General features: G+C 43.6%; 1 pseudogene; it reads right to left on the bottom strand.

The window, feature by feature from the left end:
• Positions 1-4,692: 4,692 nt before the first annotated feature.
• Positions 4,693-22,902, bottom strand: part of LOC121541965 — a 31,081-nt pseudogene continuing 12,871 nt past the window's right edge.

Genomic DNA, 22,902 nt, shown 5'->3' with positions numbered 1-22,902 from the left:
TGGAGGTGTTGTTGCCTACCTGCACCACTTGGGGTCAGCCCGTCAGGAAGTCCAGGATCCAGTTGCACAGGGAGAGGTTCAGACAGAGGGCCCTGAGCTTAGTGATGAGCTTGGAGGGCACTATAGTGTTGAAGGCTGAGCTGTAGTCGATGAACAGCATTCTTACATACAGTAGGTATTTCTCTTGTCCAGGTGGGTTAGGGCAGTGTGCAGTGCAATGGCGATTGCATTGTCCATTGATCTGTTGGGCCGATATGTGAATTGTAGTGGATCTAGGGTGTCGGTGGACGTGATATTGTCCTTAACTAGCCTCTCAAAGCACTTCATGATGACAGAAGTAGGTGCTACGGGGTAATAGTCATTTAGTTCTGTTACCTTTGCTTTCTTGGGTAAAGTAACAATGGTTGACATCTTGAAGCAAGTGGTGACAACAGACTGGGATATAGAGAGATTTATATTCCCGTAAACACTCCAGCCAGCTGGTCTGCACATGCGCTGAGGACACGGCTTGGGATGCCGTCTGGGCCGGCATCCTTGCGAGGGTTAACATGCTTAAATGTCTTACGTTGGCCACAGAGAACGAGAGCACACAGTCCTCATAAGCATCGGGATTCTGTGACAGAAAGTGTCACCTTCTATGAAATACCCAGCCAGTTGGCGGTGAAACCCTGAAGTAAATTATCAGTGTGTGCAGTTAATGTTTCAGCTCATTCTGAATGCCAGGATGATTGAAAGCCCAATGTTGGCCAAGGTGCACTCTGGGATGATGGATGTCAGTGGTAGTAGCACAGGGCTCTGCTCAGTCAAGCATCAATTTAGTGTCAACAGGAGATTGAGCTGTACTCTGGACATGCACTAGATTACTCAGACATCCACCAACATGGATACTGTTTATGTAATAGGAATGGATCAAGTTAAATCACCCATGCAAGATGCGTCACTTCATTTTAGCACATATTTTCATCCATCTAAATGTCAGTTTTTGTATCTGTAAAGACTTTATCCAGAAATATGACTTGTTTGGCACCACTTCCTACAATCTGGTAATATCATTTTCTTATATAGGCCTATCTCTTCGGGCTTGCTGAAATTAGGACCACTGTAATTTAATTGATGTAAATTACACATTGGCTAAGATGCCCATTTAACCCTCTCAATCTGTACATTGACATGGGGGTGGTGTGCAGTGCAACCAAAGTGCAAGTGTTAAATCAGATGATATTGTATCAAAAGGTTGAGTTTAAAATCGATTGGTGAAATCTATCATTGACCTGAGGGAATAATGAAGGAATGTTACACTACATGAACAAAAGTATGTGGACACCTGCTCGGACTTGCTTCCATTCAGCCACAAGAGCAGTAGTGAGGTCGGACACTGATGTTGGGCAATTAGGCCCGCAGTCGGCGTTCTAATTCATCCCAAAGGTGTTCGATGGGGTTGAGGTCAGGGCTCTGTGCAGGCCAGTCAAGTTCTTCCACACCGATAGACAAACCCTTTCTGTATGGACCTCGCTTTGTGCATGGGGGCATTGTCATGCTGAAACAGGAAAGGGCCTTTCCCAAACTGTTGCCACAAAGTTGGAAGCACAGAATTGTCTAGAAGGTCATTTTATGCTGTAGCGTTAAGATTTCCCTTCACTGGAACTAAGGGGCCTAGCCCGAACCATGAAAAACAGCCACAGACCATTATTCCTCCTCCACCAAACCTTACAGCTGGCACTATGCATTGGGGCAGGTAGCGTTCTCCTGGCATCTGCCAAACCCAGATTCGTCCGTCGGACTGCCAGATGGTGAAGCGTGATTCATCATTCAAGAGAACGCGTTTCCACTGCTCCTGAGTCCAATGGCGGCGAGCGTTACACCACTCCAACTGATGCTTGGCATTGCTCATGGTGATCTTAGGCTTGTGTGCGGCTGCTCGGCCATGGAAACCCATTTCATGAAGCTCCCGACAAACAGTTATTGTGCTGACGTTGTTTCCAAAGGCAGTTAGGAACTCGGTAATGAGTGTTGCAACCGAGGACAGACAATTTTTACGCACTACGCGCTTCAGCACCCGGCGGTCCCGTTCTGTGGGCTTGTGTGGCCTACCACTTCACGGCTGAGCCGATGTCGCTCCTAGACATTTCCACTTCACAATAACAGCACTTAATTGACCGGGGCAGCTCTAGCAGGGCAGACATTTGACAAACTGGCTTGTTGGAAAGGTGGCATCATATGACAGTGCCACGTTATCAAGTTACTGAGCTCTTCAGTAAGGCCATTTCTACTACCAATGTTTGTCTATGTTAGAATTTGGAGATTGCTCGATTTTATTCACCAGTCAGCAACGGGTGTGGCTGAAATAGCCGAATCCACTGATTTGAAGGGGTGGCCACATACCCTTGTATATATAATGTATGTTGAATCTGCCAACTATGATCTGAAATGTGTTAATATTGCGCTTAGTAGGGACAGATTGCTGAGGTTTGTGCTTGCAGTGCTGTGAAGGACAGCTGATAGGGATACAGGTTGGATTTACTGTCATTTGGCAGCTAAGAAACCAATTTACAGTCTATGAGCCACATGCTCCCTCTCCTGGCCAATAGCTTACTTTACTTTGCTCCAAGAGATCATCATCAACTACATAGAAAATGAAGATGCACAACAAGTTAAAAAGACAGTGGTTTCTTTATTTGTAAATTAAAAAAAAAATCACAAAAATATTAGCTACCAACAATAAAAAAATATTAACAACAATTGGTTGATTGTACAGTCCAGATGATGATTATTTCCTTATAGTTAATTAACGATTACTACTCATTAATGTCCAACATTAACCATGAATTAACTACTCATTAAATGTCCAACATCATACAGAATCTTTGAAAGTACAATACTGGGACTTTTGCTGAGTGAGTGGGGTAGAGAAGGATCAGCCCACAGACATGGGGACACGCTGGGCTCATCTCCTGACTGTCAGGTATAGGCTGGAACAACACAACACCCTCCCTGATACTCTGAACCAGAACACTTGTACCACATATTGCATTGTAAAATGGCTCAAGACACAGGAAGTTGTAAAATAGCTCAAGACAAAAAAGGAAACGTGAATATATAACAGCTCCTCGAGCAAATTGAAATGAGAGCAGCATTTGTGCATCCGTGTGTCACCACACAAGGTGCATGATTCAGTACCTTAAATACAATTAATCTAGAATGGACCCGTAAATCCACACTTCTTTACATGAGTCCAAGTAATACAAAATACAAAATGGAGCCCTGCAAAATCCCTCACACAAACAAGGACTGTTCTCCTTAACAGGAAAGTTGTACCAGAACCTTCTTCTAACAGCTAGTGCTGAGAAATAAATATTGTGCTTCTAGGAGAGCATGGACACACTGGAACTGAAATACAATAACATTTAATTAAGCCCCCAGATATGTTTAGATTCTTTAGATCTGTATAGCAACTAATAGAGATAAAACAATGCGAGTTCACATTCCTCTAACCTTGACTAATAACAGGAGAAAAGAAAGCCCTGTGTGTCCTGTATAGAAAAACACCAGCTCCTCAGAATGTTAGATTTTGCAGCTTCAAAATCCAAATTTCAGTCTTTACAGAACACACTAAAACTCTCCTGATTGGACACTTTGAAATGAGCTAGGACCACAAGCTGTGGTGATAAATAAAACCATGAGGATGACGGGACACAGTGTGAACCTCTAAGAGCCGTCCTACAGGGACAGATAAGGACCACTTCTTACAGGCGGCCACTTAACACTACCAACTGTCAAAGGGCATACTAAATACTAAATCAACTTCACCACTGCAGCTAAATGCTGGCGAGCTAGAGCCATGTTGACCGACGACCCTCAACATCCTGTGTTGGATTTAGCATGTGGCAAAGTCATTCTAGGTGAAAGGGGAGACTGTGACGTTGTCTGTAACTGTAAACTAGGACATTAGGACTAAGGGAACCAGTATACTTCCCCAGTGGAGTAAATCAACAGATATCCTTCTATTCTACTCTCCCACTTGGCCCAGTTTTACAGGAACAATAGGAGGAAGAAATCAGGGGGGAGGGGATTTAGCTTGAGTTGAGCTAAGTTGGGAAAGACCAGGAGTCCTTACCTCATCGTTAAACCTATCGATGTACGGGCTACCGGACTCAGGCTCAGGGATGGACAACTCTGTAGATCCCTTCGATCTCCACTGAGTTGGGTAGACCTGCCTTTAGTTTTGTTACACCTTACGTGTGGAATGATCTACAATACACTTTAACATCTGAAGAATTGGTGCCTCTAGGGCAGGGTTCTTCAATCCTGGTCCTGGAGGGCCGAAACACCTCTGTTTTTCATCCTCTCCTTCTAATCAGGGGCTAATTCAGACCTGGGAAAACCAGGTGAGTGCAATTAACTACCAGGTAGAAATAAAAAACAGAAGTGTTTCGGCCCTCCAGGACCAGGATTGAAGAACCCTGCTCTAGGGCCTTTCAGACGGTTATTAGGGGACCTTTTTACTGAAGAACGTGTCTGTTTATGATTATGTTTGCTTTTCATGTACTGTTGTGTATAATAACGTGTATTTTAATGTGTAAATTAATGTCGTTTAATGTATATATTGTATTTTGATGTGTATTGTGGTGCTATGCAGGGGCCCCCTGGAAAATAGACCCTAGTCTCAGCATCAACTCCCTGTCAAAATAAAGGTTAAATAAAAATGTAGTGCTTTAATGTTTTTAATCAATTATACAAGACATAATTTAGTCTTAAATTGATAAGGCATTTGATAAGAATGAGAAGTGCAAATATAAGAGGCGCATTACTGCAAACTTACAGACGTAGGATCTTAATTTGAGCCTGTTTGCTACAGCAGGAAAATAATCCCGCAGCAACAGGAAATGTGAATTATTATGTGGATTATAACACTGACCAGCTGTCAAAATGAATGTTAAATCCATTTTTAAAGAGTCAACATCATGCTCCTCTACCATCACTAGTGGAAATAGAGATCTGCTCGGTGCAGTAACACGTCGGATGATGATGATGATGATGATGCTTGTCTCCTCAGAGTGATAAATTGCAGTGTCCACCTTATGGGCTTTAAACACGCAGCTACATTTCTCATGTCACATTTATGTTCAGTTTGCAGTCTACAGACACGGTGGGGTCAGCTGTATTTAGGAATGGGTTTCATTATTAAGGCAGTTACAACCAAGGACAAGCGGGAACATTCCACTGACCAAGGCAAGCCCAGCTTGTCTCGTTTGGAAGTATCAGTATATATTTCACTTTTTTAATCCACTGTGGATTGATTCAATTGAAGGTCTCAGACAGCCAAAGGTAATTTTACTTGATAAAGGTCAAGGGTCAGTGTGGTCTGTGGTAGCAATACATGGGCTCCAGTTAGGTTTCAGATGAACACAGATTAAAAACATGGAACAGTTAAAAGGAACATACAAGACTCGACAGTTGTGTTGTGTAACCATAACTCGGAAACAAATACAGACATCCAGTAATATATGAGTGTTAATTATGAAAATATAAATTCAGAAATACTTTCAAATGAACATTCCACTCTGGCACTTGAATATCCATTATTGGCTAATGTATTTTTCATGACAGGCACAGAGAAATGACATCTTCCTCCTTCCCTCTGTGTCTGTCTGTGTGAGAGAGTGCACACGTCAGTGACGGAACAAGAACATCGGTCCCCTTTGAGGGAATGATGCATCTCTTCGATCCCTCCCTCTTCTCTCTTTGCCCCAGTGTTGCTGTGTCCATGTGCCCGTGACGGGCACTTGGTCATTCTCTCTGAGAAAGAAGTAGAACAATCCTAAACTCAGTTCTTGTCTCTCCTTCACCCCTGCCTCTTTTCCCTCCTGAGGGCCCACACCCCAAGCTAGGGAACATGGGGGCCACTGGGAGCCGCTGGGTTGATTTGGCATGGGGGGTGGGGTCTGTGTCTCTCCTGCTTCCTCAGCTCCTGGTCAGCCTGCGTGGCGGTGAATGGCTGGAGCCGAGGGGCGAGCACGTGCGTCCCCCTCTGTGGGGGGGGGGGTCAGGTTGGGGTGGCGTCTCTGTCCTTGTGTCCACGGCCATGCTGAGGCTACCTGGCGTGGAGCAGCTCCTCCCTGAGCCAGCTGGGTAGAGGCTGGCCCATCTTATAGAGCAGCTTGGACAGCTCTATGTTTTGCTCCCTGTAATGCTCCCTAAGGAAGGAGCGAGACTGCCACAGGATAACAGGGGAAGAGAGAGAGAGAGAGAGAGTGTGTGTCAAATATAGGGTCATATAGCTACAATACATTTTTTAATAAACATACATAGTTTGTAGCTCCCACCCTAGATACAGCAGTTGCCCATTTAGTTAGGGGTTAATCAGCGAAGCTGGGTGAAACCCTACTGTACTGGTTGCTGTTGATTACTTTCCTTTTTCTGCCGATTTGGTGAAAAAATTCAAATTCCTGTGAGATGGTCGGGCCTAGGAGGTTGCAACCTTGCATGATGGTAAAGGGTCAAGGGCCACACATCTCATGCAATGGCAATTGGGGACGCTATAACAAGTGATTGAAAATGCTAACTTTGAAAGCTCACGCCCCTCACCCCGTTTGACCTAGTCCTGAAATTCAGTACATAGGTCCCTCTCCTCACAAGGAACAAATTTGCCTCAAGGACCCTTAAGGTCTGCCATGATGGATTTTCCGCCATTTTGTATATATCTTTTTTAAAGCTACTCCTCTGGCACGAATGAACGATCTGCACGAAACTTGATACATGGCATATATGGACCAAGGTCTCACAACGCATGTTTTTACAGACTAGCATCATAAACAACATGGCTGCTACTGACCAATAAACATTTAAGTGGGCGTGACCGGGCACATAAATGCATATAAAATCAGACACGGTTATTCGTATTGAAACAAAACGTTATACACATGTTCCAAACACTGTTCAAGACTAAACATACGCAATAACAATTAGATCCACCACATGCTGACGCTATAACGGGCACATATTCATATCTCATGATCTGTTTGACTCCGTCATGGAATTTGGCACACATGCTCAGGGACGCGAGTCTAGCTAACCTGTAGAGTATGGTTCAGTTTGGCCTCATGAGGGTGCTGTTGGACAGGAAAAAACATGAATGCAAGCTCATTGGCTTATGTTGTTTGAACTAGAGTGTTGGAAAATATTTAAAGACATGGGTTTATAGATGCTACATACCAAAGTTGGTGCCGATCGGTCAAGCGGTTCTGGAGTAGAAGACGTTTAAAGTAGTCAACATTAAAACGGTACAAAATCCATCAAAAGCATACTGCGGGATGTTTGATTTTGAGTTCTGATATTTGGCAAATGTGGTAAGTACAGAAGAAGCTGATCCAAGGGTGATGTGTCCAATTTCTCCTGATGGTGGCGCTGGGCGGCCAAAGCTTGAACCCCTATATATGGGGCGGCAGGTAGCCTAGCAGTTAAGAGAGTTGGGCCAGTAACCGAAAGGTCGCTGGTTCGAATCCCCGAGCCGACTAGGTGAAAAATCTGTCGATGTGCCCTTGAGCAAGACACTTAACCCCAATTGCTCCTGTAAATCGCTCTGGATAAGAGTGTCTGCTAAATAACTAAAAGGTAAATGTATATGGCTGCTTGCAGCTATTTTTGATATCGAAATTATATGACAATCTTCAATGTTATGATGTGTATCTAACTCTTATGCCCAGGGAACAACATCACATTTAATGACCTTTAGTTAACTTAGTTTTCAGAGAGAGTTTTTGTCCAGACTACTGAGTAACTCAGGCAGCGGGCACTGCAGCTCTGCTCTGTGTGTCTCATGAGCCCTGTCATCCCAGCTAATTACCCCCGAGGTGTCTGTGCCAACGCAGTCAAGGTAACTTCAAGGACCTGAGCTCAGTGCCCACCCTGTCCCCCTCAACACCCCTCTCCTCTCTATGGCTGCTCATTAGACACTGACAGATCCGGTGGCTTTCCATGCCCAGCCTGAGAGAAGTTGAGCGGAGGCTGTCACAGACAGGCAGGCAATGAGACCATAAAGCACCACTGACTGTATAGGAAAGAAATATTTTTCTTCTATAAAATCTACTCTAGGAGAGACAATTCAACTATATAAAAAAATACTTGCTTGTCAAGGTGACATCTTTATGTTGAATAATTGTATGTTTTTAAGTTGAGGGAAAGGCAGACGTTGTTTTTGTTATGTTTGTGTACATGTTCCATAATAACTTACATCCGTGTCCATGTCGGGGTATCTCCGTCCTTTACTCTTGCCCAGACATTTGGTCTTCCCTCCGTCTAACAACTGGCACCAGAACCCTTTTTTGGGATCAAACCTGGTGACAGAGGAACACAGAACCATACAATGGAGGTGGGCCAGTCAAAATGTTGAAAATTAATTCTCATCGACCTAATCAAAAAGGGAACATCCTGAACGGATGTTTGCGGCTCTTGGTGTTTACTGAAGAGACGCGGGACAAACCATATCCATTGTCCACAGGAGGATGTGGCTGTTTGCTGCAGTTTGGCAGGGTAATTATGTGGTCAAGCATCAAGAGGCAGAAACAGATATAGGGGGGCTGGTGAACAGGGGGAGGCAGAAGAAAGGGTATAGGTTGGCATGGTGATGTCAAAGTGATGGTAATCCCTCCAGAAGAGCGCATTCTGAAAATCACATCAAAGCTGTTCACAAACCAAGCACCTCCGCTCCGACTGAAAAGATAGGTTCCTTCACAATCACGGTGGTGTTGGCCAGCTCAATGCTTTTAAAGGAGGGATGGGCAACTGGAGGCCCGCACCATTTTGAAGGCTTTCGGATGAATTTCCCCAACATTTTTTATTTAATTTAAATGTTTTAAGCAACTCAGACGGCGTCTCAACTTACTGTTGCAAGTTAGAAGAGTAGAATACACAAGGTGCAATTTCGAAATTTGGTTGAGCATCAACAGTTTTTCTCTTATGTCAGTCACTGATAGTCAGTCAATTAGCCCATATCAGCAAAACATTTTTTGATTGCTAAGTTAGCTGGCCGCTAAACTATCTAAACTAAAATGGTAAAATGACCTGCTGTTGGGCCCAAATTGATTTTGTTAGTTAGTCTCACTCAGACATCATAGTAAAAACTGCAAACATTTCTCTCCACCCTATGTCAAAATGTTTAGAATTGTAGGAAATCAGCTGTAAAAACAGCCCATTTTCCTCTATGGCCCATGGCAAAATGAGTAGAATTGCATGAAATGAGTTCTAAAATTGCAACATTTTCTCTACACCCCATGGCAAAAACATACTCTCCGTTGTCAAGAGGGGCCACTCATTTGTTTTTGCTCACAATGTGGCGGGAGATGGATGTGGGTACACAGACCCACGAGCAACCGCAGCCCCTCATGAGTTCAGATTTTTTTGTGGCCCCCATCAAAGTTGCCCATCCCTGCTTTAAAGGCCCAGTGCAGTCAAAAACTTGATTTTCCTGTGTTTATATATACACTTCCACACGGAGGTTGGAAAATGACGATAATGACCTTTTAGTGTAAGAGCTGGTTGAAAAAAACGACCAGAAATTTCAGCCTGTTTTGGTGGGATGGAGTTTTGGCCATGCGGTATGCAGTAAATTACATTGAACAAAAAATATAAATGCAACAATTTCAAAGATTTTACTGATTTACAGTTCATATAAAAGGAAATCAGTCAATTGAAATAAATTCATTGGACCCTAATCTAAGGATTTCACATGACTGGGAATACAGATATGAATCTGTTGGTCACAGATACCTTAAAAAGATTTTAGGGGCGTGGATCAGAAGACCAGTCAGTATCTGGTGTGACCACCATTTGCCTCATGCAGCACGACAGCTCCTTCACATAGAGTTGATCAGGCTGTTGATTGTGGCCTGTGGAATGTCCCATTCCGCTTCAATGGCAGTGCGAAGTTGCTGGATATTGGCGGGAACTGGAACACGCAGTCGTACACGACTATCCAGAGCAGCCCAAACATGCTCAATGAGTGACATGTCTGGTGAGTATGCAGGCCATGGAAGAACTGGGACATTTTCAACTTCCAGGAATTGTGTACAGATCCTTGCAACATGGGGCCGTGCATTGTCATGCTGAACATGAGGTGATGGCGGCGGATGAATGGCAAGACAATGGGCCTCAGGATCTCGTCACAGTATCTCTGTGCATTCAAAATGTATAAATAAAATGCAATTGTGTTCGTTGTCCGTAGCTTATACCTGCCCATACCATAACCCCACCAACATGGGCACTCTGTTCACAACGTTGACATCAGCAAACCGTTCGCCCACACAACATCATACACGCTGTCTGCCCGGTACTGTTGAAACCAGGATTCATCTGTGAAGAGCACACTTCTCCAGCGTGCCAGTGGCCATCGAAGGTGAGCATTTGCCCACTAAAGTCGGTTACGACGTCGAACTGCAGTCAGGTCAAGACCCTGGCGAGCACGCAGATGAGCTTCCCTGAGACGGTTTCTGACAGTTTGCGCAAACCCACAGTTTCATCAGCTGTCTGGGTGGCTGGTCTCAGATGATCCCACAGGTGAAGTAGCCAGATGTGGAGGTCCTGGGCTGGCGTGGTTATACGTGGTCTGCGGTTGTGAGGCCAGTTGGAAGTACTGCCAAATTCTCTAAAACGACATTGGAGGCAGTTTATGGTAGAGAAATTACCATTCAATTCTCTAGCAACAGCTCTGGTGGACATTCCTGCAGTCAGCATGCCAATTGCACACTCCCTCAAAACTTGAGACATCTGTGGCATTGTGCTGTGTGACAAAAGTGCACATTTTAGAGTGGCCTTTTATTGTCCCCAGCACAAGGTGCACCTGTGTAATGATCATGCTGTTTAATCAGCTCCTTGATATGTCACACCTGTCAGGTGGATGGATTATCTTGGCAAAGGAGAAATGCTTATTAACAGGGATGTAACCAAATTTGTGCACAACATTTTAGAGAAATACGCTTTTTGTGTGTATGGAAAATTTCAGGGATCTTTTATTTCAGCTCATGAAACATGGGACCAACACTTTACATTTTTGTTCAGTATAGTTAATAGACCACTAGGTCATTATCAATCAAATGTCACAATAAGGTGCAGAGCGTTCGATTTGCCTGTTGGGGGGCAAGGAGATCCCCAGCTCCACTAAAACCATTAATAACGGCGTGCCGGGATTGTTAAATGAATATTAATTATTTGGTTATATCATCACCTCTTGAAGAACATAGTCAGAACTACTAATTTCTGATTATTCAACGCCAAACAATTGCACACATTATCAGAGTTATACAGCAAGGAACTGCATGCTTTTCATGATCAGTAAAAATAAATAAATCATTTATGTAATTTCAGATTTGTGAGGGTAGCCTTGAAATCTCTCAGTATTGGCCACCATTAATTGGATATTTGAGTGATATAGAATAAAAGTGAACTATACCTGACAAGTATGAGTGGTTTAGCTTAATTTCCCATCCTTTGTGGGCTCAAGCAGTAGAATGGGGGCATTTGCCAATGTACTGTTAGCTGATAATATTTACTTTGCAAGCTACCGGTAGAAACTTTGTACAGTTGGGTACACATACAGTTGAAGTCGGAAGTTTACAAACACTTGGAGTCATTAAAACTAGTTTTTCAACCACTCCACAAATTTCTTGTTAACAAACTATAATTTTGGCAAGTCGGTTAGGACATCTACTTTGTGCATGACACAAGTAATTTTTCCAACAATTGTTTACAGACAGATTATTTCACTTATATTTCACTGTATCCCAATTCCAGTGGGTCAGAAGTTTACATACACTAAGTTGACTGTGCTTTTAAAGAGCTTGGAGAATTCCAGAAAATGATGTCATGGCTTTAGAAGCTTCTGATAGGCTAATTGACATCATTTGAGTCAATTGGAGGTGTACCTGTGGATGTATTCATGGCCTACCTTCAAACTCAGTGCCTCTTTGCTTGACATCATAGGAAAATCAAAAGAAATCAGCCAAGACCTCAGAAAATAAATTGTTGACCTCCACAAGTCTGGTTCATCCTTGGGAGCAATTTCCAAACGCCTGAAGGTACCACGTTCATCTGTACAAACAATAGTACGCAAGTATAAACACCTTGGGACCACGCAGCCGTCATACCGCTCAGGAAGGAGACGCGTTCGGTCTCCTAGAGATTAACGTACTTTGGTGCGAAAAGTGCAAATCAATCCCAGAACAGCAGCAAAGGACCTTGTGAAGATGCTGGAAGAAACAGGTACAAAATTATCTAAATCCACAGTAAAATGAGTCCTATATCGACATAACCTGAAAGGCCGCTCAACAAGGAAGAAACCACTGCTCCAAAACCGCCATAAAAAAACCAGACTACGGTTTGCAACTGCACATGGGGACAAAGATCGTACTTTTTGGAGAAATGTCCTCTGGCCTGATGAAACAAAAATAGAACTGTTTGGCCATAATGACCATCGTTATTTTTGGAGGAAAAAGGGGGTGACTTGCAAGCCGAAGAACACCATCCCAACCGTGAAGCACAGGGGTGGCAGCATCATGCTGTGGGGGTGCTTTGCTGCAGGAGGGACTGGTGCACTTCACAAAATGGATGGCATCATGAGGAAGGACAATTATGTGGATATATTGAAGCAACATCTCAAGACATCAGTCAGGAGGTTAAAGCTTGGTCGCAAATGGGTCTTCCAAATGGACAATGACCCCAAGAATACTTCAAAAGTTGTGGCAAAATTGCTTCAGGACAACAAAGTCAAGGTATTGGAGTGGCCATCACAAAGCCCTGACCTCAATCCTATAGAAAATATTTGGGCAGAACTGAAAAAGCGTGTGCGAGCAAGGAGGCCTACAAACCTCACTCAGTTACACCAGCTCTGTCAGGAGGAATGGGCCAAAATTCACCCAACTTATTGTGGGAAGCTTGTGGAAGGCTACCCAAAACGTTTGACCCAAGTTAAACAATTTAAAGGCAATGCTACCAAATACTAATTGAGTGTATGTAAACTTCTGACCCACTGGGAATGTGATGAAAGAAATAAAAGCTGAAATACATCACTCTACTATTATTCTGACATTTCACATTCTTAAAATAAAGTGGTGATCCTAACTGACCTAAGACAGGGAATTTTTACTAGGATTAAATGTCAGGAATTGTGAAAAACTGAGTTTAAATGTATTTGGCTAAGGTGTATGTAAACTTCCGACTTCAACTGTATAGTGTTAAGTAGACCTAATGTGCTTTTTTCTCCAACCAATGTAGGCCTAGACTTCAATCATGATTGCTGCTGACAGACAAAATAGGCTACATTGATTGATTGATGGACCACATCAAATTGGCTAGCTAGCTAATAACAGATCACATCAATATGGCTAGTTAACAAGCTAACTTTCAGGGGATAAACTAGATGGCTATATGCAAATATAGTTTGATTTGCTTGCCATCGATAGCGGTGATGACAGTAGTCCAACTGACAACTTTACCAGGCCGAAACAAAAACCTTCATTTGCCATGAGTTTTCTACAATAGTGATGTTGGCTCTAGCAAAGCCAGGGGTATATAATGTTTGCAATGGCTAATAAGACACTCACGCTAGAATCTTGTGGTAGTTCAGTGTGTTTGTCAGCTCAAGGAACTTCTGGATCTTGTCCATCACTGCAGCAGGCTCCGTCCTCAGCACTTGACCATCCAGAACCAGGATCTGAGGAACCACATTTACAACACCACAGTATGTCAGACTAGCTGAGCGGTCTCAAATTCAAATACCAACAACAACTTATACACACCCACTGTACTAATAACCATGTACATATAGACACAGACTGAATAAATCAATGTTTGTTCACATTTAACCACATGCTTATGAACAATCTGCAAACACACATGAGCATGAACATGGGACCCAGATGGACAAACCTACCTGGCTGAGGTGGTAGTGGCTAAGCCAGCGGTCCAGATGGGTGGCGTACAAACCCGGCACCAGACAGCGGTTCTGGAGCACCCGCAGCTTGATGGGGGCGTCGCGGCCAGCAGTGATGACATCATGGAAAGTATACTTCAGGGCGACTGAGTCGTCATGTGCACGTTGGTGCTGGGGGCAGAGCAGACAGATATGACATCACAATAAGTCCACCTTGTCAGTTTAATCCAGAGCTCTGTGTCCTTGCAAAGGGCATTCCAACTAATTTCTCACTCGTACAAACCGGTACATCACCTACTTCTGCACCAGGTTATTCGCTACTTTATTTCCAAGCTCAAGGGAAATCAGCAGTACATCTGACCTGGAAAAGGAGTGATGCTACCCTCAAGCCACCCACAGCATTTCACCCAATTGCTATCCCTATAATATAGTCTGGTGTTGGAAATGGAACAGTGGGAAGAGGTTTTACTCGGAGGGAAGGAGGCTCACCTGGTACCATGAGTAGGCCCTGTCTGCAGGGTTGATGAGGATGGTGATTATTTTGGCCTTGGGCAGGAGGGCAGCTGCCCGCCGTGCAGCCACCTCTGAGTCAAAGTAGTTGGCACTCTTCTCATAGTAAAAGTCTGAGCTTGTGTTGGAGGGTAGGGGAAAGTACTCCATGTACCTGTCAATCATGACACACAGACAGAGACAGACAGACACACAGACAGGGGTTTAAACAAGGCCACTGGACCCGATACATACACCGAGTGTACAAAACATTAGGACGCAGACTGACCAGGTGAATCCAGGTGAAAGCTACGATCCCTTATTGATGTCACATGTTAAATCCACTTCAATCAGTGTAGATGAAGGGGAGGAGATGGGTTAAAGAAGGATTTTTAAGCCTTGAGACAATTGAGACAAGGATTGCGTATGTGTGCCATTCAGAGGATGAATGGGCAAGACAAAAGATTTAAGTGCCTTTGAACGGGGTATGGTAGTAGGGGTCAAGTTCATCTACTACTTCTATGAAAGGGTGCACATACTGCCACCAGGAGTGTGTTGTCTTAACAGCTAAAAGCCAAGGTTAGTGATTTACTGCCCCATGCAGTTAATGGAATGTTTGCTCAGGAGTATAATTAATCGACTGATCTCTTCTGATGACCTGGACGGAATTATGTGATCCTTCCTTAACTCATAGGAAGTCCCACACAGTTGACTACTTCAAAAGGGTGAAAGTCCCCAATGGCGCTGTCCATGTTAAAAAAGTATTTGGGGCATGAGAGCTGTCTATCTAAGTCTATGAATACATCACAAATACCAATGTCCTACCGAGGGCTGTGGCGGTCATGAAAATTTGTTTGATTGTCAAGGAAATAACTGCCGGTCTCATGGTAATTGTCCGTTAATTAACATAAACAATTAGCATCTCCTGGCTTCGATGCATAGCCTACAAACCACTGATGCAGACTTTTGTAACATCTACACTACCATTTAAAAGTTTGGACACACCTACTCATTCCAGGGTTTTTCTTTATTTTTACATTGTAGAATAATAGTGAAGACATCAAAACTATGAAATAACACAAAATACAATCATGTAGTAACCAGAAAAGTGTTAAACAAATCAAAATATATTTTATATTTGAGATTCTTCAAATAACCACCCTTTGCCTTGACAGCTATGCACACTCTTGGCATTCTCTCAATCAGCTTCATGAGGTAGTCACCTGAAATGCATTTCAATTAAGAGGTGTGCCTTATTAAAAGTTAATTTGGGGAATTTCTTTCCTTCTTTACGCGTTTGAGCCAATCAGTTGTGGTTACTACCCAACACACCTACAGAAGATAGCCCTATTTGGTAAAAGACCAAGTCCATATTATGGCAAGAACAGCTCAAATAAGCAAAGAAAAACAACAGTCCATCATTCCTTTAAGACATGAAGGTCAGTCAATACGGAACATTTCAATAACTTTGAAAATGTCTTCAAGTGCAGTTGCAAAAACCATCCAGCGCTATGATGAAACTGGCTCTCATGAGGACTGCCACAGGAATGGAAGATCCAGAGTTACCTCTGCTGCAGAGGATACGTTCATTAGTTACCAGCCTCAGAACTTGCAGCCCAAATAAATGCTTCACAGAGTTCAAGTAACAGACACATCTCAACATCAACTGTTCAGAGGAGACTGTGAATAAGGCCTTCATGGTGGAATTTCTGCAAAGAAACCACTACTAAAGGACACCAATAAGAAGAAGAGACTTGCTTGGGCCAAGAAACACGAGTAATGGACATTAGACCGGTGGAAATCTGTCCTTTGGTCTGATGAGTCCAAATTTGAGATTTTTTGGTTCCAACCGGTGTGTCTTTGTGAGACGCAGAGGAGATGAACGGATGATCTTCGCATGTGTGGTTCCTACCATGAAGCATGGAGGAGGTGTGGAGGTGCTTTGCTGGTGACACTGTCTGTGATTTATTTAGAACTCAAGGCACACTTAACCAGCATGGCTACCACAGCATTCTGCAGCGATACGCCATCCCATCTGGTTTGGGCTTAGTGGGACTATCATTTGTTTTTCAACAGGACAATGACCCAACACACCTCCAGGCTGTGTAAGGGCTACTTCACCAAGAAGGAGAGTGATGGAGTGCTGCATCAGATGACCTGGCCTCCACAATCCCCTGACCTCAACCAAATTGAGATGGTTTGGGATGAGTCGGTCCGCAGAGTGAAGGAAAAGCAGCCAACAAGTGCTCAGCATATGTGGGAACTCCTTCAAGACTGTTGGAAAAGCATGCCAGGTCAAGTTGGTTGAGAGAATGCCAAAAGAGTGCAAAGCTGTCATCAAGGCAAAGGGTGGCTTTTTGAAAAATCTCAATTTGTTTAACACTTTTTTGGTTACTACATGATTCCATATGTGTTATTTCATAGTTTTGATGTCTTCACTCTTATTCTACAATGTAGAAAATAGTAAAAATAAAGAAAAACCCTGGAATGAGTAGGTGTGTCCCGTGTAGCTCAGTTGGTAGAGCCTGGCGCTTGCAACGCCAAGGTTGTGGGTTCGTTTCCCACGGGGGGCCAGTATAAAAATAAATAAAAAGAATGTATGCACTCACTAACTGTAAGTCGCTCTGGATAAGAGCGTCTGCTAAATGACTAAAATGTAAATGTTAAAAATGTGTCCAAACTTTTGACTGGTACTGTACATTTGAAAAAGTCGAATAAATCCATGTAATATAGCCTACACCATCACAATAAATCCATTATTTATTTCAGACAGGTCTAAAGAAACATGATATGAAGAAAATGTAGTCTATTTCAGAAGAACAGAATAGCATACTCTGAGTTGTCCTTATGTTAGGTCCTGATCTGGCTATGCCATATGGCTGTGGGCTACACTAGTTAATTTAGCAGACAAGATTTGCTTAGAATTCTGTGGCATTATTTTATAGTATGAAGAATACAATTGAACATAGATGAATACAATAGAATGGCTATTTTCGCCAAACGATTTGAGGGAGTGCGCACATGCAGCTATTCTGTGTTGAGCGGTTAACAAAGAAAACAGGTCATCCTATATGTTTAATTTTGAGTTATTTATGTAACTTTAGTTGTGATACAAACCTTATCAAAACATATAGGCCTATGGGCTAGGCTACATGAGGTGTGAGACTATGATTTGAAAAAGTCTGGGGGAAAAAGCATGCGCTGTTTCTTTCCTTAAGCTGGGCATCATTCACAAGTGACTAATATTGTCACCCATCACACTCTTCTTGATTTAATCTTGTATACTAAATAATACGTGTGTGAAATTTGTTTCGATTTAGAATGGACTATTATCATGCACTTATCTCCAAACAGGGGCAGCGGAAGAAAAAAAAGTAATCTATGCACTTAAATAGCGAATGGAGGACGCTTTTCCCGTGGTTCATTTTCATGCCAGCCAGGTAGGCTATACTCCTGTTGTAAAGAGAAGCAATGTGCTTAATATTAGGAAAGTTGAGAAAGAAATACAGTGCATTCGGAAAGTATTCAGACCACTTGAATTTTTCCACATTTTCTTATGTTACAGCCTTATTCTAAAATGGATAAAATTGTATTTTTTCCTCAATCTACACACAATACCCCATAATGACAAAGTAAAAAACAAGTTTAGACATTTTTGCAAATGTATTAAAAATTAAATATCACATTTACATAAGTATTCAGACCCTTTACTCAGTACTTTGTTGAAGCACCTTTGGCAGCGATTACAGCCTCGAGTCTTCTTGGGTATGACGCTACAAGCTTGGCACACCTGTATTTGGGGAGTTTCTCCCATTATTCTCTGCAGATCCCCTCAAGCTCTGTCAGATTGAATGGGGAGCATCGCTGCACAGCTATTTTCAGGTCTCTACAGAGATGTTCGATTGGTTTCTTGTCCGGGCTCTGGCTGGGCCACTCAAGGACATTCAAATCAAATCAAATTTTATTTGTCACATGCGCCAAATACTTAAATGCTTAGTTACAAACCCTTCACCAACAATGCAGTTCAAGAAATAGAGTTAAGAAAATATTTACTAAATAAACTAGAGTAAAAAATAAAATAAAAGTAACACAAAATAACAATAACAAGGCTATATACAGGGGGTACCGGTTCCGAGTCAATGTGCGGGGGTACAGGTTAGTCGAGGTAATTTGTACATGTAGGCAGGGGTAAAGTGACTATGCATAGATAATAAACAGCTATGTAAATAGCCTGGGTGACCATTTGATTAATTGTTCAGCAGTCTTATGGCTTGGGGGTAGAAGCTATTAAGGAGCCTTTTGGATCTAGACTTGGCGCTCCGGTTCCGCTTGCCATGCGGTAGCAGACAGAACAGTTTATGACTTGGGTGACTGGAGTCTGACAATTTTTTGGTCCTTCCTCTGACACTGTCTAGTATATAGGTCCTGGATGGCAGGAAGCTTGGCCCCAGTGATGTACTGGGCCGTACGTACTACCCTCTGTAGCGCCTTACGGTCGGATGCCAAGCAGTTGTCATACCAGGCGGTGATGCAACCGGTCAGGATGCTCTCGATGGTGCAGCTGTAGAACTTTTTGAGGATCTGGTGACCCATGCCAAATCTTTTCAGTCTCCTGAGGGGGAAAAGGTGTTGTCGTGCCCTCTTCACGACTGTCTTGGTGTGTTTGGACCATGATAGTTTGTTGGTGATGTGGACACCAAGGAACGTGAAACTCTCGACCCGCTCGACTACAGCCTCGTTGATGTTGATGGTGGTCCTCTGATGTGTATGGGTGGTCCTCTGATGTGTATGGGTGGTCCTCTGATGTGTATGGGTGGTCCTCTGATGTGTATGGGTGGTCCTCTGATGTGTATGGGTGGTCCTCTGATGTGTATGGGTGGTCCTCTGATGTGTATGGGTGGTCCTCTGATGTGTATGGGTGGTCCTCTGATGTGTATGGGTGGTCCTCTGATGTGTATGGGTGGTCCTCTGATGTGTATGGGTGGTCCTCTGATGTGTATGGGTGGTCCTCTGTAGCTCAGCTGGTAGAGCATGGCGCTTGTAACGCTAAGGTAGTGGGTTCGATCCCCGGGACCACCCATACACAAAAAACGAATAATGTATGCATGCATGACTAAGTCGCTTTGGATAAAAGCGTCTGCTAAATGGCATATTATTATTATTATTATTATTATTATTATTATTATAATAATAATGGGGCCTGTTCAGCCCTCCTTTTCCTGTAGTCCACAAATCAGCTCCTTTGTCTTGCTCACATTGAGGGAGAAGTTGTTGTCCTGACACCACACTGCCAGGTCTCTGACCTCCTCCCTATAGGCTGTCTCATCGTTGCCTACTACTATTGTGTCGTCAGCAAACTTAAATGATGGTGTTGGAGTAGTGCTTGGACACGCAGTCGTGGGTGAACAGGGAGTACAGGAGGGGACAGGATCAGCGTAGCAAATGTGTTGTTGCCTACCCTTACCACCTGGGGGCGGCCCGTCAGAAAGTCCAGGATCCAGTTGCAAAGGGAGGTCTTTAGTCTCAGGGTCCTTAGCTTAGTGATGAGCTTTGTGGGCACTATGGTGTTGAACGCTGAGCTGCAGTAAATTAACAGCATTCTCACATAGGTGTTCCTTTTGTCCTAGTGGGAAAGGGCAGTGTGGAGTGTGATTGAGATTGCGTCATCTGTGGATCTGTTGGGGCGGTATGCGAATTGGAGTGGGTCTAGGGTTTCCGGGATGATGGTGTTGATGTGAGCCATGACCAGCGTTTCAAAGCACTTCATGGCTACCGACGTGAGTGCTACGGGGCGGTAGTCATTTAGGCAGGTTACCTTCGCTTTCTTGGGCACAGGGACTATGGTGGTCTGCTTGAAACATGTAGGTATTACAGACTGTCAGGGAGAGACTTGTCCCGAAGCCACTCCTGCGTTCTCTTGGCTGTGTGCTTAGGGTCGTTGTCTTGTGGGGCGAAGGTTCACCTTCCAAGTCTGAGGTCCTGTGCGCTATGGAGCAGGTTTTCATCAAGGATCTATGTACTTTGCTCCATTCATCTTTCCCTAGATCCTGACTAGTCTCCCAGTCCCTGCCGCTGAAAGACATCCCCATAGAATGATGCTGCCACCATCATGCTTCACCGTAGGGATGGTGGCAGGTTTCCTCCAGATGTGACGCTTGGCATTCAGGCCAAAGAGTTCAATCTTGGTTTCATCAGACCAGAGAATCTTGTTTCTCATGGTCTGAGAGTCCTTTAGGTGCCTTTTGGCAAACTCAAAGCGGGCTGTCATATTTAATCCATTTTAGAATAAGGCTGTAACGTAACAAAATGTGGAAAAAGTCAAGGAGTCTGAATACATTCCCAATGCACTGTATAGTAGGCCTAGCTTATAGTAAGCTGATGGGATCCTCCTCTTTTTAGTAGAGGCCATCACTCTGTTTTCTCACACAATTGCATAGCCTATAGAAATGTTGCGCAACATGAGTTTATGGGCTCTCATGAAGTGTTTGATTAGATTTTCGATAACATTTGCATTGATGTCAGAGTGATTAGAGGGACAATAGAGTGCTGAGTACCAGGCAGTTAGCAAGTTTGGTAGGCTACTAATGACCATCAGCAGCATCAGAGCTTGGAGAAGCGTAATTACCGTGACTAAACGGTCACGTGGAATTTGACTGCTGTCATGACTCGTGACCGCCGGTGTGGCGGTAATACGGTCACCGTAACAGCCTAGTCCTACCTAAACACAAAACTACTTTCATTTTTCATCAATAACTATGCAATTTAATGGATAAAACATATGATTGCACCAGCATAAACCAGTCACTAGCTGAGCAGGAGTAAGAGACAGACACAGACTTGGCAGACAAGAAAGATCTTCCACAACTGAGCCCACCACACACATTCATGTCTGATTCATAAATCCAAATTGTCTGCTTTCTGTTAATCAATGATTGAGCTCAGAGGGGGTTGAACTAAATCCTCTCCCTTTGAAGGATGAAATGTTCCCCTAAAGCCAATAATACTAACTGGAATATGTTTTAAAACTGGGCAACTCAGTTGGTTTAATATACTATGAAAAGCATGGTGGTTTACAGGAGCAATGTGTCTCCATTCATTCATGCTGCCCCCCAAAATACAACCAGGAATGTTGTAAACGTGTTGGAGAAGAGGAATTAGTGCCCAACTGACTGGTGACAATGAATATGTTAGGGTAGGACAAGGGGAATCACATACCAGTCGATGCCTCTGTGGTAGTTGTGGCCATTGAAGAATTGGATCTCCTCAAAGGTCTCCTTGCTGGGGTAGTTACTGGTCAGATCAGGATGCATCCCCAGGAACAGATACAGGGCTGTGGTGCCTGCACAGAGAACACACGTTTTCATTAGTATTGCTCATACTAATATCAAAATGTAGATAGCTACTATTAGGTGATGCAAATATAGATTTAATATAAATATACAATTTGATGTAAATGCTAAACGTGCATATTTCTGGGTAATTAGAACAGCTATTTACTACCGATCTCAAATGTGCCAAAGCTTTAAATAGCAATAAAGACCAAAACACTCAACTAAGTTAGAGATGAAGTGACAGTTAAAGAGGGGTGGTGGATGTAAAGTTGACCGAGAACGACCGTTGATCGGCCGAGCTGATATATATCGGGCCGATATTGGCCTTTTCTAGTCTATCGCCTATCGGCCCTTCTCTAACTGCTTTGCCGATACACCGTCCACATATCAAAACTGCTGCTATGCCAGCCCCCACTCACCGCCTGAGCCACGAGCACTGTACAATGCCCAGCAAGCAGAAAGTCAGCTCATTCTCCAACAGAAAGGTGTAGATGTTAGGATGAAACAGTCAGAGGTCACCAAGTGCAACATAGCTTCAGCGTGTAAATTAGCTAGAAAGATGTGTCGCACCGAGACAATTTTCTCTGGCCCCTCCCAGTTAGGGGGAGTGACAGCCTACAGCAGAGTCTCAGCACTCAATCGCTGGTTGAAAACTGTTTTCTGCCCCTCCCAAAAGATAGAATTTGTAGATAATTGGCCCTCTTCTGGGACTCACCCACAAACAGGACCAAGCCTGACCTGCTGATGAGGGACGGACTCCATCCTAGCTGGAGGGGTGCTCTCATCTTATCTACCAACATAGATAGGCCTCTCACTCCCTCTAGCCCCACAGCGAAATAGGGTGCAGGAGGCAGCAGGCTGTTAGCCAACCTGCCAGCTTAGTGGAGTCTGCCAATAGCACAGTCAGTGTAGTCAGCTCAGCCATACCCATTGAGATGTGTCTGTGCCTCGACCTAGGTTGGGCAAAACTAAACATGGCGGTGTTCACCTTAGCAATCTTATTAGGATAAAGACCTCCTCCATTCCTGCCATTATTGAAAGAGATCGTGATACCCACATCTCAAAATAGGGTTACTTAATGTTAGATCCCTCACTTCAAAGGCAGTCATAGTCAATGAACTAATCACTGATCATAATCTTGATGTGATTGGCCTGACTGAA

The sequence above is a fragment of the Coregonus clupeaformis genome, unplaced genomic scaffold (genome assembly GCF_020615455.1).
Source record: "Coregonus clupeaformis isolate EN_2021a unplaced genomic scaffold, ASM2061545v1 scaf0199, whole genome shotgun sequence".
NCBI classification, from domain to species: Eukaryota; Metazoa; Chordata; class Actinopteri; order Salmoniformes; family Salmonidae; genus Coregonus; species Coregonus clupeaformis.
Note: the sequence above shows the minus strand (reverse complement) of the source record. Positions and strands in the feature narration are given on the sequence as shown.